The sequence below is a fragment of the Theropithecus gelada genome, chromosome X (genome assembly GCF_003255815.1).
Source record: "Theropithecus gelada isolate Dixy chromosome X, Tgel_1.0, whole genome shotgun sequence".
Classification (NCBI taxonomy): Eukaryota; Metazoa; Chordata; class Mammalia; order Primates; family Cercopithecidae; genus Theropithecus; species Theropithecus gelada.
The window spans coordinates 112849533-112862346 of NC_037689.1; the positions used below are offsets into that span (position 1 = coordinate 112849533).

General features: G+C 37.5%; 1 protein-coding gene across 1 annotated transcript in view; it reads right to left on the reverse strand.

Annotated features, from left to right (window-relative positions):
* IL13RA2 (interleukin 13 receptor subunit alpha 2) overlaps positions 1-6016 on the reverse strand; it is a 38585-nt gene extending 32569 nt beyond the window's left edge. The window contains exon 1 of the mRNA XM_025372800.1: positions 5985-6016. The gene's annotated coding sequence lies outside the window, so the exon portion shown is untranslated. The remainder of the gene's footprint in view (positions 1-5984) is intronic.
* Between the last annotated feature and the right edge of the window lie 6798 nt (positions 6017-12814).

Sequence of the window (12814 nt, forward strand, 5' to 3'; positions counted from 1 at the left end):
AAAGCTCAGAAAAGTTTCAATGAGTATGCCGAGCCTGAAATACAGGGGACCCAAACTCAGCAGTGATCCAGTTCCCCAAGCCCCCAAGCATAGCATAGGAGCAGCAGCAGCAAACATGAAAGGACCATTCCAGGTGGAGACAAAATGGGGTATCAGAGAGTACATCAGGGAGTTGACAGAAGATTAATGATCAATAGCTAAAAGGGCCTCCCCAGTACGGATGGTCTCCAACTTACAATGGTTCAATTTACAATTTTTTGACTTTACGATGGTGCAAAACCATCACAATTTTGATATACGTTGAATTTTTATTGTTTCCCAGGCTAGTGATATGCAGTTACATGAGATAGTCGACACTTTATTGTAAAATAGGCTTTCCGTTAGATGATTTTGCCAAACTGTAGGCTAATGTAAGGGTTCTGAGCACGTTTATGGGAGGCTAGGCTAAACTATGACGTTGGTAGGTTAGGTGTATTAAATGCATTTTCAATTTATATTTTCAACTTACAATGGGTTTATTATAACCTCATCATAAGTTGAGGAGTATCTGTGTTTTGGTGTAGCCTAAGGCCTCAAAATATTTGTATAACTCACCAGGAGGCTTGAGTATTGACTAAAATTGTGTGTCTTACTTTCCTGGCAGAATGTTGAATACAGGAGAGCTTATAAGAACATTTTAAAATGTGAAATTTCTTGCATATCCATTTGTGGACTAGATTCTTACTAATGTCACTTATAATAAAATGTAGTAAGTTCCAGGAAAGAGGCAAGCATTTAGAAGCACAGAGGACAGGTACTCAATCTGGTCTTGGGAATGGTGGTCAGGTAATTAAATAAATGCAGGGAGTTGATAAAGTTTAATGAATTCAGGGATCTACAAATAGTTTGTTTTTGGCTGCAGTATAAGATGTACATAGGCATGCCTTTTGAGCCACATTAAAAGACTTTGGACTTAATCCTGAGGGCTATCAGATAGTACTGAAGGATTTCTGAACCTGAGGGATATATCCAATAGACAGCTCATTTTAACACATGTAAACTGCAGGAATACGGCTTTTGCCACCCTTGAAAGAACAGATCTGAGGGGGACAAGAAAGGAGACAGAAACAACAAGTTAGGAGACTTTTAAATAGTTCAGGATAGAGATAATGAAGACCCATACTACGAAAATAATAATGCTCTAAAAAAGATGGAACACATAACGTATATTAAAGAGGTAAAATGGACAGGCTTTAGTGATCAGTTGAAAACAGAGAATAAAACTGGAGAGATTGTAGAGATATTTGGACCACTGAATTTGCAGGTAGCATTTGCAATAGAGTAGTTCACAAATGAGACTACAGAGTGACCAGAAAAGAAGGAGGAAGGAAAGGAGAAAGTGGTATCACAGAAACTAATGAAGCAGAAGATTTCAAAGAGAGAGTATTAAAAAGCAAAGTGCCTCACATGTCAAAAAATTCGGGGACTTGAGAAAGTAGGACAAGAATTGAAATGTGTCTGTTGCATTTGGAAATAAGAAGTAATTAGTCTTTTTTTTTTTGAGATGGAGTCTCGCTCTGTCGCCTGGGCTGGAGTGATCTTGGCTCACTGCAAGCTCCGCCTCTCAGGTTCAGGCCATTCTCCCGCCTCAGCCTCCCGAGTAGCTGGGACTACAGGCGCCCACCACCACGCCTGGCTAATTTTTTGTATTTTTAGTAGAGACAGGGTTTCACCGAGTTAGCCAGGATTGTCTCCATCTCCTGACCTTGTGATCCATGCCCGCTTCGACCTCCCAAAGTGCTGGGATTACAGGCATAAGCCACCTTAGTAAAGGCAGTTATATGTGTGGACCACTTTTATTGAAGCCTTGTTATACAGGTTGTACACAACTTGGTTATACAGGGAATGGTCAAGAAAAGATGTCTCTTTTATTTACTTTTTATTTTTATTTTTGTCATGAAAAGAACTCAATGGGAGGAAAAGGTTAAAAACACAGAGAAGAAAGAGGATAATTATGAAAAGGGGCCCTGAGAAAGCAAGAGGACAGCATGTGCTTTAAATCACAGACAAATTGAACTTGGACAGATAGAGGGCTAGTTTTTCCTCTCAGACAGGACAAAAGCATGGGTGAAGATACAACTCAATGTGTGTGTAAAAAACAGGAAAGTGGGTGGATAAGTGGTTCAAGCAGATCTGATGGCTTTTATTTTCTGTGTGAAATAGCAGGCAAGCCCATCTCCTGAGAATAAATGCATAATAACTGAGTTGGAGGCTTAAAAAGAGAGGAAAAAGTTTGCAATAACCACTAAAGAGGATGTAAAAGAGCCAAGGGAATTCCAGAAGAATCTGAGTAAGGACATGGAGAAGGATGATCTGGTTAGCACTGATTCATTCTGCAGTTCTCAGCTAAGACGTCAACTGCTCAAAGATGAAGTCCCTGTTACGTGTTTTCAGAGAATTGACTACCTTTCTTTTAGAGACTTATCATGGTTTAAATCTTATATTAATTTGTGAGATTATCTGATTAATTTATGTTTCATTGGACTGCAATCATGAGGTCAGGGATATTTATTTTGCTCATCATTGTATCATTTAACCTTTAGTTTCCCATCTCTAAAATATGGAGAACAATAATTCCTTTCTACATGATCAGGAAATGGATATAGTTAGGTTAGCATGAAACTGGAATTTAAGATATAAGAAGACAGGGACTTCTGATTGTTCATTGATGTATCCCCGGTGCCTAGCACAGTGCATGACACATTGTAGAAGCTCAATAAGTATTTACTTGAATGAATGAAACAAATATAGCCTCATATTTGGTGTCATAGGACACCAAGTCTCTAGACTTCCATTCTAGTGCTCTTCCCATTCTCCTACAGCTATCTACAGCAGATGATTGATGCATTATGTTTATTATGCTAAGGGTCAATGCATATGCATTATTATCTTTGTTTTGCTCAAGAAGAAAGTGAAGCTCTGAAAGATGAAGTATCATGTGCAAATTAAACAGCTAGTAAGTGGTGGATCGAAATTCAATCCTAGGTCTGTGTCACTCCAAAATTTGATCCCTTTCTAGTATTCCATAATACCTACTCAGGTATTAGACAATAAAAGGTTTCATACATGAACCTTTCTAGGAGTATGCATAGTTGCAATTGAAACTTTCCCATCAACCTCCCCACTGGCAAAGAAAAATAAACAAATAAAAAAGCATTACTTTAGTGGTAAAAAATCTCAGGGAAAGTAACTATGACAGGCCAATGAAGATAACATTTATGGGCATTCACCTACCACTGCCTCCCACATCACACCATGGAAGCACCTACCAATCTACTCTATGTGACCCTATATATTATCCGTCTCCCCAGAATAAATTTTTACCCCACAGGCACAATGGAAGACCCAATTCTAAAGAGTTTATCTTCTCAGAATTGTCTCAGAGTGACCACAGAAGTAGGATGGGGTAATGGAAAAAGCCACATAGATCTTGGCATGACAGTGATACGGGAGGGGGGCAGGAAAGTGCTGGGTAGAGAAGGACAGAGTCCCTGGCAAGGGCTCCACCCTAGGGCCTGTGACCATGGACCTAAGTGGGAACAGGCACTCCTGTTTTCACGCCCAAATGTTGCATTTTCCATGACCACTCTGGCCCACCATGTTCCCCATCCTGTGCCCATAAAAACTTGAGACCACAGCGGGCATGGACACAAGTGGTTGGACATCAAGAAGACCAGAAGAACACACCAGCAGACATCAGCAGACATCAGCAGACCAACATGGACACTGAGGGGAGTTTGACCAGGGGCGGTTGGAGGAGTATCCAGGGGAAGATCACCTTCGCACTCCATCCTCCTTCTGGCTCCTCATCCATCTCACTGAGAGCCACCTCCACCACTCAATACAACCTTGCATTCATCCTCCAAGCCAATGTGTGATCTGATTTTTCCGGTATACTGGGCAAGAACTCAGGATACAGAAAGCCCTCTGTCCTTGCAGTAAGGCAGAGTCTAATTGAGCTGATTAATACAAGCCATCGGCAGACAGCAAAGCTGAAAGAGCACACTGTAACACACACCCATTGGGTTTCAGGAATCATAAACACTCACCCCTAGGTGCTGCCATGGGGTTGAAGCCAAAAGCACTCTCCACGACCTCTGGACCTGTCTGTCTGCGTGCTCCCATAGGGGTTTCAGCAGCCTGATACCGAAGAACTGACCCTTGTGGCATGCCCTGCGAGGGGCATAAGGGAACTCTCCCGTTTCAATACTTGAGCTATCTCTATCCCAATTTTCTTATCCATGAAATGAAGGCAATATTACTTGTCTACATAAGGCTTAGGAAATGATTAAATGGAATAGTGTATATAAAATGTCTGTAGCACAGTGGGCATGATAATTCAATTGTTAGCTGTCTAGTGCTTCCCTCATATCCAGAAGCCACCTCCTATTGATTCCTTGAAGACACTGAAAAAATATATCAAAAGGAACAAGCAACCCACCCCACCCTGACTTCTCCAAGTTGTAGCAAAATACATATGATACATTTCTTTGATTTAAAAAAAAAAAAAAAAAGCCTTGGAAGCAGCAACTAATCATTTACAGGTGAGATCTCAGCACCAAAAAATAAAAACAATCCAATAGGCATTCTACCTCTCCTTTGTCTTATCCTACCGTTTAAATAGTTATTTCTAACATTTTATTGCCTTTCATAACATTAGGTAGAGTCAGGACATCTGGTTCATTTTACAGATGAGGAAAGTAAGATAGGGAGGGTGGGGTGTCCATTCCAAGGTCACACAGCTATGCAAGGAAGATCTAGAATTGGAAATCAGATTTCTTGGTCCTTAGTTTAGTACTCTCCCCACTTAGTAATAATAATGATAATAATAGATCTGTGCAATTTATTTGAGTCACAAACTCTCTAAAACATTATAGAATTTATTAAAATTTCAGTCAAAAATAGCTGAAATATTTTATTGTCTAATACCTTAGTAGGCAGTGTGGAATAGGAGAAAGAGCTCAGATTTTGAAGTAAGGCAGACTTGGGATTGAATTCTAATTCCACTCTAAAGCATTCCAGAGTTTTAAAAATTTCAATAAAAAATAGCTGATGCGTGCTTGTAGTACCAGCTACTTGAGAGGCTAAAGAGGGAGGATTGCTTGAGCCCAGGAATTCAAGCCCAGCCTAGGCAACAGAGTGAGAACCAATCTCTTTAAAAAGTTGTTTTTAAAGAGTTCATTAATTTTTGGTGTTCATGTCCTGCTTTTATGTATCGTCTGACATATTTAAAGAAGAAAACTAATCCGGAAGCACCCAAAATGGGTACAGTTTGTAAAAGTGATGTTCATTATTTAAATGTTAACTATAGAGGAAAACAAGCATCAGAAGTATGAGATGATAGTTCATTTCAGAGCAAAAGCTGTGAAAATTGGAAATTTTATATGAATAACTCTACTGTATATGAAATCATAATATAGGAGCAAATTATGCATAAAAGGACACGCATATTCTATAACTTAATTCAAAACATCATACAAAGATAATGAAATCATTCATTTTAGAGAAGTTCTATGATTGTCTGTGAGCTTAAGAGATAAAAGTTGCTGCAAAGTCAAGGATTCTGACTCATAGAAAAAAAATCACATAGAAATTAATCTCAGAGAACATCCTAACTCTAAAATGCAACTACCTTACCACCACCAAAAAAAAACACAGGTTTGCTTTATGAGGTATGAATTTTATAGAAAATAAAGGCTAATAAGGCTAATAAGAAAACAACAATAAAATTAAAGCAATAGTGCTATCCATACTGATGATCCAGCACCCATAAGCTTCATGAGGGAAAAAAATGCAGTACTCCCCAAATTATTGTTGTATCAAATCAAACTATTTTTGCCCCAAAAAGATTCAAGATCCCATTAGGAAAAAGTGAAGAAAGTGATACAAATATTCAAAACTTACCTCTTACCTGCAAACTTTCTCCCCTAAAGTATCAGACTTACTCTATATGAATAATGTGTCCAGTTGTAATCAAATTCTGTAATACCACTGAAGACTGTCTCAATGAACAGCTCCTTAGTTTAAATGGATTTTAAAGGATCTTAGAACTAAAGCCTTTCTTTTAAAAACGTAGGAGGAGCTCTTGCTTTATCCATGAAAAATACCAACCGTCATTAGAAAATTTGCATCCAAAACAGGTCAGCATTTAAGGTTACATTTGTCAAAAGATTCAGAGGAAATTACAAAGTTCATCTGAGTGTTTTCTTCCCCCTTTTAATTAGCTCCTGATACAGCATCTTAGTATGCCAGTGTTTTCTTTTTTCTTTTTTTCTTTTTTTTTTGTTTTATTTTGTTTTGTTTTAGCTGTGTGACTCATCACATTGGGAATTAAAAGATAATCCAAAGGTAAGCATTTGATTGCCAGGTTTATGTTGTTTCCTCAAAGTGTACTACCCAAAGGCATTATTATTTTGAGTTTCAAATACTTTAAGTACAAAAGGAGTCATAAATAGATAAGGAATCCAGAAACCCGGATTCTACTCTAGGCTTTCCCTCCCAGTCAGCTCTGTGACCTAGGGCAATTTCCTTAACTTCTTTGGGCCTCAGTTTCAAAAACTTACTGAATGGGATCTCAGAAGTAATCTGGTCTAACCTCCTATTCCCAAACAAAAATTGCCCCTGTACTTTCCCTAAGCAATTGTCAGTTTCTCATGTGTAAAAGGAGCCAATAGAACTATGTCATTGTCTAAAGCTTCCTTGATTTCTAAAATTCTTGATGTTGTAATTAAAATTCAGTAAGTATTATGTATATATGTTGTTTCCCATTGGAAATTTATCAAATCATTCTTTACACAACCAAACAGGAGTTTATTTTTGTAAATTCAGGCCACCACCAAATTGTCCCTTATCCTTCAAGTCTCCAAAGAGGTTTTGTCTGCCCCTGGTTTAATCTCCATGTCCAGGAACCACGCAAGCCATAAGAAGCCAGAATACTTTTGATGCTTTTCTGGAGCAGATGAGATGCCAGTCATTTATTCCCAAAAGGGAATGAATTGAGGCTGTATCCAATCTGTACACCATCCGATAGATACAAATTATCTTCCTTGCTTTGGAACACAGGTTCAGACTTGATAACTTCTCTCAGATTCTAAAGATAGGTTTTACACTAAATACGTGAATAAACAAATAAAAGGCAAGAGTGTGAATGAAGAGTGGGCCACGTGTGCAATCCTCTCTCCACCATTAGCTTTATGTTGTACCCCAAGATGTTTTTTACTCCTAGATGTCTTTCTTTTTTATTCATTTCCATAGCTGATGTTTCTCCCTAAATTAAAGTTAGGAGGGTGGGAAGAAACTGGGAATTGTTTAGGGAGTTTTGTATTTACTTTTCAGATGTCAGCTGATTTGGCTCTCTCACAATAATTTTTAGCAGAAATTATTTATCAGGCCTACAGGAGGAATTTTCTAATCAGAATTTGCTGACATGACGGTAAGAAAAAGAAGATCTAGATTCAAAATCTTCTTTCTTTTTCCTGAGATTGCATTTTCAATTAACTAATTTGTCTTCTTCTATTTAAAGAAAAAAAAAAAAAACACCTCCAGGAAGTTTTCTTCAAGCTTCCTGTTTCCCCTGAATCCTCTAGCTCTTGCAAATATTTCACTACGCTATAACTTATCTTTCAATGCCACTAGCCCAACTTCGTGATATTCTTATTATATACTATGATATTGGAGTACAACTCAAAGAAATGGAAGCATAATAATATCTTGGAATAATAAAGTACATTTATTTGTAGATATGCAAACCACAAGTTAAATTTAGTTAATCAAATACAGTTAGAAACAATAATGCACCATGCCTCAGTTGTTAAAGTCCATTAGATATTCCCTTCCACCTTGATTTGATAGCTTAATCAGTGAAAGCATAAGGTAAGCTTTGCTTCTTGGTGTGAAAAAAAATACACTAAAAAGATAATTCATTTTAATCTACTAAAAGTCCTATTTGAATGCTTTCTAATGGCATCAATACAAATAAATATATTCTTAGCTTTGAATAAATATATTCTTTGTCATTGATACTTGTATACTTGTACCTTAGCAATCATTAATCTCTGCTCCAGACACAAGGCATATTTCAGGTCCTAAGAAAAGAAGATTTGGGAGTAAACTTGAATGGTGCAGAGAAAGGAGGATGGGTAAGACTACTTGGGGCAACCCCTCTCTAGCTGCAAGATGGTCTACGCCAAATTGAAGAGAAGGTGTAAACCCAAATTTGATGCAGACGTTGGGTAAGTGTTACCCAACGGGTGTGGAGTGAAAGGTACATCAAAGCCTAAGAATGGGGAAATTTTTCAGGACAGTTGAGATTAAGTCATTGTGACACAATTAGGTGCAGCTAGAATGGAGCTAGGCTAGACAAGGACGTTCCATAGCCTCTCCAGCAGGAATATATACACTACTTTATTTTATCTAGTATCCCCCTCAGACAAGCAAGTGGGTATTATTTTAGTTTTACAAATGACTATTAAGTTACTTTCCAGAAGTCAAAACTTCAGGAGAAATCAAACCTAGGTCACCTAGATTTGACACCTAGGCTTATGCTCTTCCCATAGAGTCATTCCACTGCTGGGATGTTTTGTTTTGTTTTGTTTGATACCTCAGTAGCTAAAATGGTCAACTGGCAGATGTCATTCTGTAAAGCTTTATAATCCCAAGTATTCTGTTAATTATCAAAACAGGAAATGAGTATTCCTAAACTGCTATACAAATGAGGTAATCGGCAAAGGCAGCATCTAATGTCTCAAGTATTTAATGGCCTTGGTAAGGTTAAAGGGCATTAAATAGGCAAAAACAAGAAAAATAAACAATGCTTTGACATTTAGGTTATATATATATGCACATGTACATACATGGTTTAAACAAAATTCCCTGAATTTGGTAACAGATTTTAAACATTCATGCAAATGTCACTTCTAAGGTTCTAAAGGCATTTTTAAAAAATCAAACCATTCCCACGAGACTGACTTGAAAAGTTATTTGGTAAAGTTGGCATATTGCATAGAACATTGGTCTCCTATAAAGAACACACTCTGTGAGATAGAGGGCATCAAGATTGCCTGCTTTCCCCCAAATCCAGTTAGTTTGATAAAACTAATTTATGAACTCTGAATTCACCCTCTAGACTACCACAGATTCAACAGTAGGAAACCAGACCTGAGATTCTCAGGAAACCCACAAGATTTGGAAAATACAATTAGCAACATCAGGGTCTAGTCCCTAGAAACTTACTGGAATTAACAATTAATACCAGTCATGAACAGAGACCACAGAGGTTAGCTGTGCCAGACTGTTTGCCATTCACTCATTCAAGAGTTACAAAGCAATAATGTGCCAAGCATTGTGGCTCACATTCTAGTTAGAAGGATAGAAACCAGAAACTATGAAATATTTATGGTACAGTGTGAGAAGAACAGGACACTATGATAGAGGTCATTGGCAGCAAAGGGAGCTCAGAGGAGAGAACAACAAACTCTACCTGTGTTGTCAAAAGGGTGAGTATCTTCATGCAGAGATGGTTTGGAGAACCACCCTGGCTCCTGATAATACCAAATTGTAGAATAATAAAATGTATATTTGACATTTGTCCTGGGTTATCTCAACAGAGTGCCTAAAACCCTTGGAATTTCCTGAGTAATAGGAATGTCTTCTATTATTCATAATGAGCCCCTTTCAACTACACCTGAATTTATGCTAATGAAGTGACTCTTGGAGGATAGGGGCTAGTGGCCAGAGGAACTAACCACTCAGTTAGAGGGTTTGAACTTTCAGGCCCACCCCTGACCTCCAGGGATGGTAGAGGTTTCAGAGATTGAATCAATCACCAATGGCCAATGATTTGATCCATCATGCCTACATAATGGAACCTCCACTTAAAAAAACAAACATAAACCAAAGGGTTCCAAGAGCTTCCACACTGAGGTGCTGGGAGGGCGGCATGTCTGAAGAGGGCATGGAAGGTCCACAACTCCCTACCCCATACCTTACCCTATGAAGTTCTTCCATTTGACTGTTTTGAATTGTATTTTTTTATAATAAATTGATAATAGTAGTGTTTTCCTGAGTTCTGTGAATCATTCTATCAAATTATTGAAACTGAAGAGCCAGTTAGTCTGAAGCATTGGGACTTGCTACTGGCACCTGAAGTGGGGCAGTCTTGTGGGACTGAGCCCTTAACCAGCCATGTCTGTGCTAACTACAGATAGTGTCATAATTGAATTGAATTGTTGGATGCCCAGTTGCTGTCAGAGAATCAGAGATTTAGAGAATTGGTTGGTATCAGAAAATACCCCAGACAAGTCAACCTTCTGTGAAAATAAATAAAATTTAAAAGCCGTGGAATCCCCAAAAACACTTTAAGCTCTGAGAGAAATGTAACTGTGATTCAAGCCACAGATGGATACAACTTCTGTTCTCAGGTTATACGTTGACTCACTTTCTTATTTTTCTTGTTCTGTACCATTACTAGAGATAATTAAACAATGTCAGGGACAAAAATCTCCTGCCTTCTTAATGAATGACTCTTGTTATAGATTAACTTCCTCTCTGGTGTCCTGCTTTGCTCAAACTAGATGACAGAAAACCCATGATGATTATACTCTCTGTAAAAAATGTTAAATATATCCTTTCCAAAAAGAAACACTGACTATAACCAATCAAATTGCTATAACTAAGCACCAGCCTTGTATGAATAATGCTGTAATCCTGCTAAAAACTCCTCTGTCTCTGCCTGTATAAATAAAACCTTACCTTCCCTACTTCAGAATGCTGACTCCATTCCCTTGGTGTTGGAGTTTCTGAGGTCTATCCTCACACATTGCACTTAAATAAACTCTCTTTCAATTAGATTTTTACCTTTTTGATTATTTGAGGTTGACACTTCTTTATAACACTTTCTTTATCAAACTCACAGAGCCTACCTTTTTGTAAAAGCCTAGGTCTTTTAGGAAGCTAATCAAGATAAAATTGTTGATGAACTCTGGCAGAGACTAATTATTTCCCAGTGTCAATTCTACTATTTTTCCTTTTATTATAGTGATAGAAACTCATAAGTTTTAGCTGTGTACATGGCCTCCAGTCTAGAGACTACATTTTCCAGACTCCTTTGCTGCTTGGTATGAAAATATGACTGAAATTTAGATAATGAGATGCAAGAAGTGATGTGTGCAAACTTTGAGTCATGTTTTAACAAGAAAATCATTTCTCCTCTTCTTTCTCTCCCCCCAGCAGGCTGTAGCCCAGATGTAATAGTGGAAGCCATATTTAACCACATTGACAATGTCAACATGCACTAGGAAGTGGCAAAGAAATCAGGTAGAAGGACCCTAGGCCTTGAGTGATCTCCTGCGGCAGTGCTGTCTTCCCATCTTTTTGTCTTTTGCTTGAGCTGTCATATTTTGAAGTTTCTTGATTATAGCAGTTTGCCCTGTAGCCTAATTAATACGGAAACAAATATCCATTAAAGTGCTAATTGACATTACTTACTCTTCCAAAAGATATTTGCTCATGGAATCCAAAAATCAAAGAATGTACAAAATCCAAAGGGAAAATATGCTAATGGTGTTTCAAATCCAGTGATGGGCTGGAAATTTTTGTGTCTTGGTTTGTTTTTACTTCCCTTTAAATCCTAGCATAACAGCAATTCCCTACTCTGCCACTCCATTAGGTTCAGTCCTGACTAATGTTTCACATGTCTGTTTCTGACCTTAGCATGTGATTTCCTTAGGGGCAAAAAGTGTGCCTTACTTACCTCTGTAAATCCATTTTCTAGAATATAGCATGCATTCAATAAATATTTATTAAATGTAACCATATTTCCTCCTTTATTTTTTAAAACTTCCTCCACATATAATTTTATTCGAATAATGCAAATAACCCAATGACGAAGATAATAATGACAGTAGATATTGCTGATTTAAACTGCATGTCAGGCAGTATGTTCAATGACTACTCATGTTCTTTAGTCCTCACAATAACCCCATGATGTAGAAACTACTCTTGGCATTTCCGTTTTACAGAAGAGGAAACTAAGGCTCCGAAAAGTTAAATCATTTTCCCAAGGTTTTACTTTTAGGAAGTGGCTGAAATGGGCATTTGAATCCAAGATTGCTTGACGTCAAGACATTTTCTTAGCTACAACATAGTCTGCCCAACTTTCTTCCAGAAACGGCCTGGCAATGTGTAGGATGTCAAGGAGAAAAATCATCCTGTATTTAAGAGTTAGTTACAGATAATTAAGCCAACTTAAATTATACATTGTGGGTTACCAAGTCAGTACAAATTATAATATGCTTATGAAAAGCTTTTGCTAGCTTCCTGATTAATGAATACCTTCACTTTGAAAATCTGTACACAGGGAAAGTTTGCAATCTGGTCTGAACCTTGGCATAGTTACCCAAAAACTGAAGAAAACCACCCTGGAATGAACATAAAAGGGGCTGCTATTTTGTATAAATATTTCAGAGGACAATGGAACAAAACATTGTAGACATAAAATAGACTTTGCAAGATCAGTTTGAATGTAGTAAATTATCTATCATAAAATGTAATAGTCAATTATATTTCTAAATTTGCTATTGTAAGAATATTCAAACATACACAAAAGTGAAATTAATATGATGAAATCACATGTAACATTTATCTAGCTTCAACAATTATCAAGGTAACAAAATATTTATTAATTTATCCTCTCTTGAAAACTGATACTTCAACACTCAAAAGGCAGGAAGTATGGAATTCACAGAACCTTAAACTGGTATGACTGAAACAAATCTAA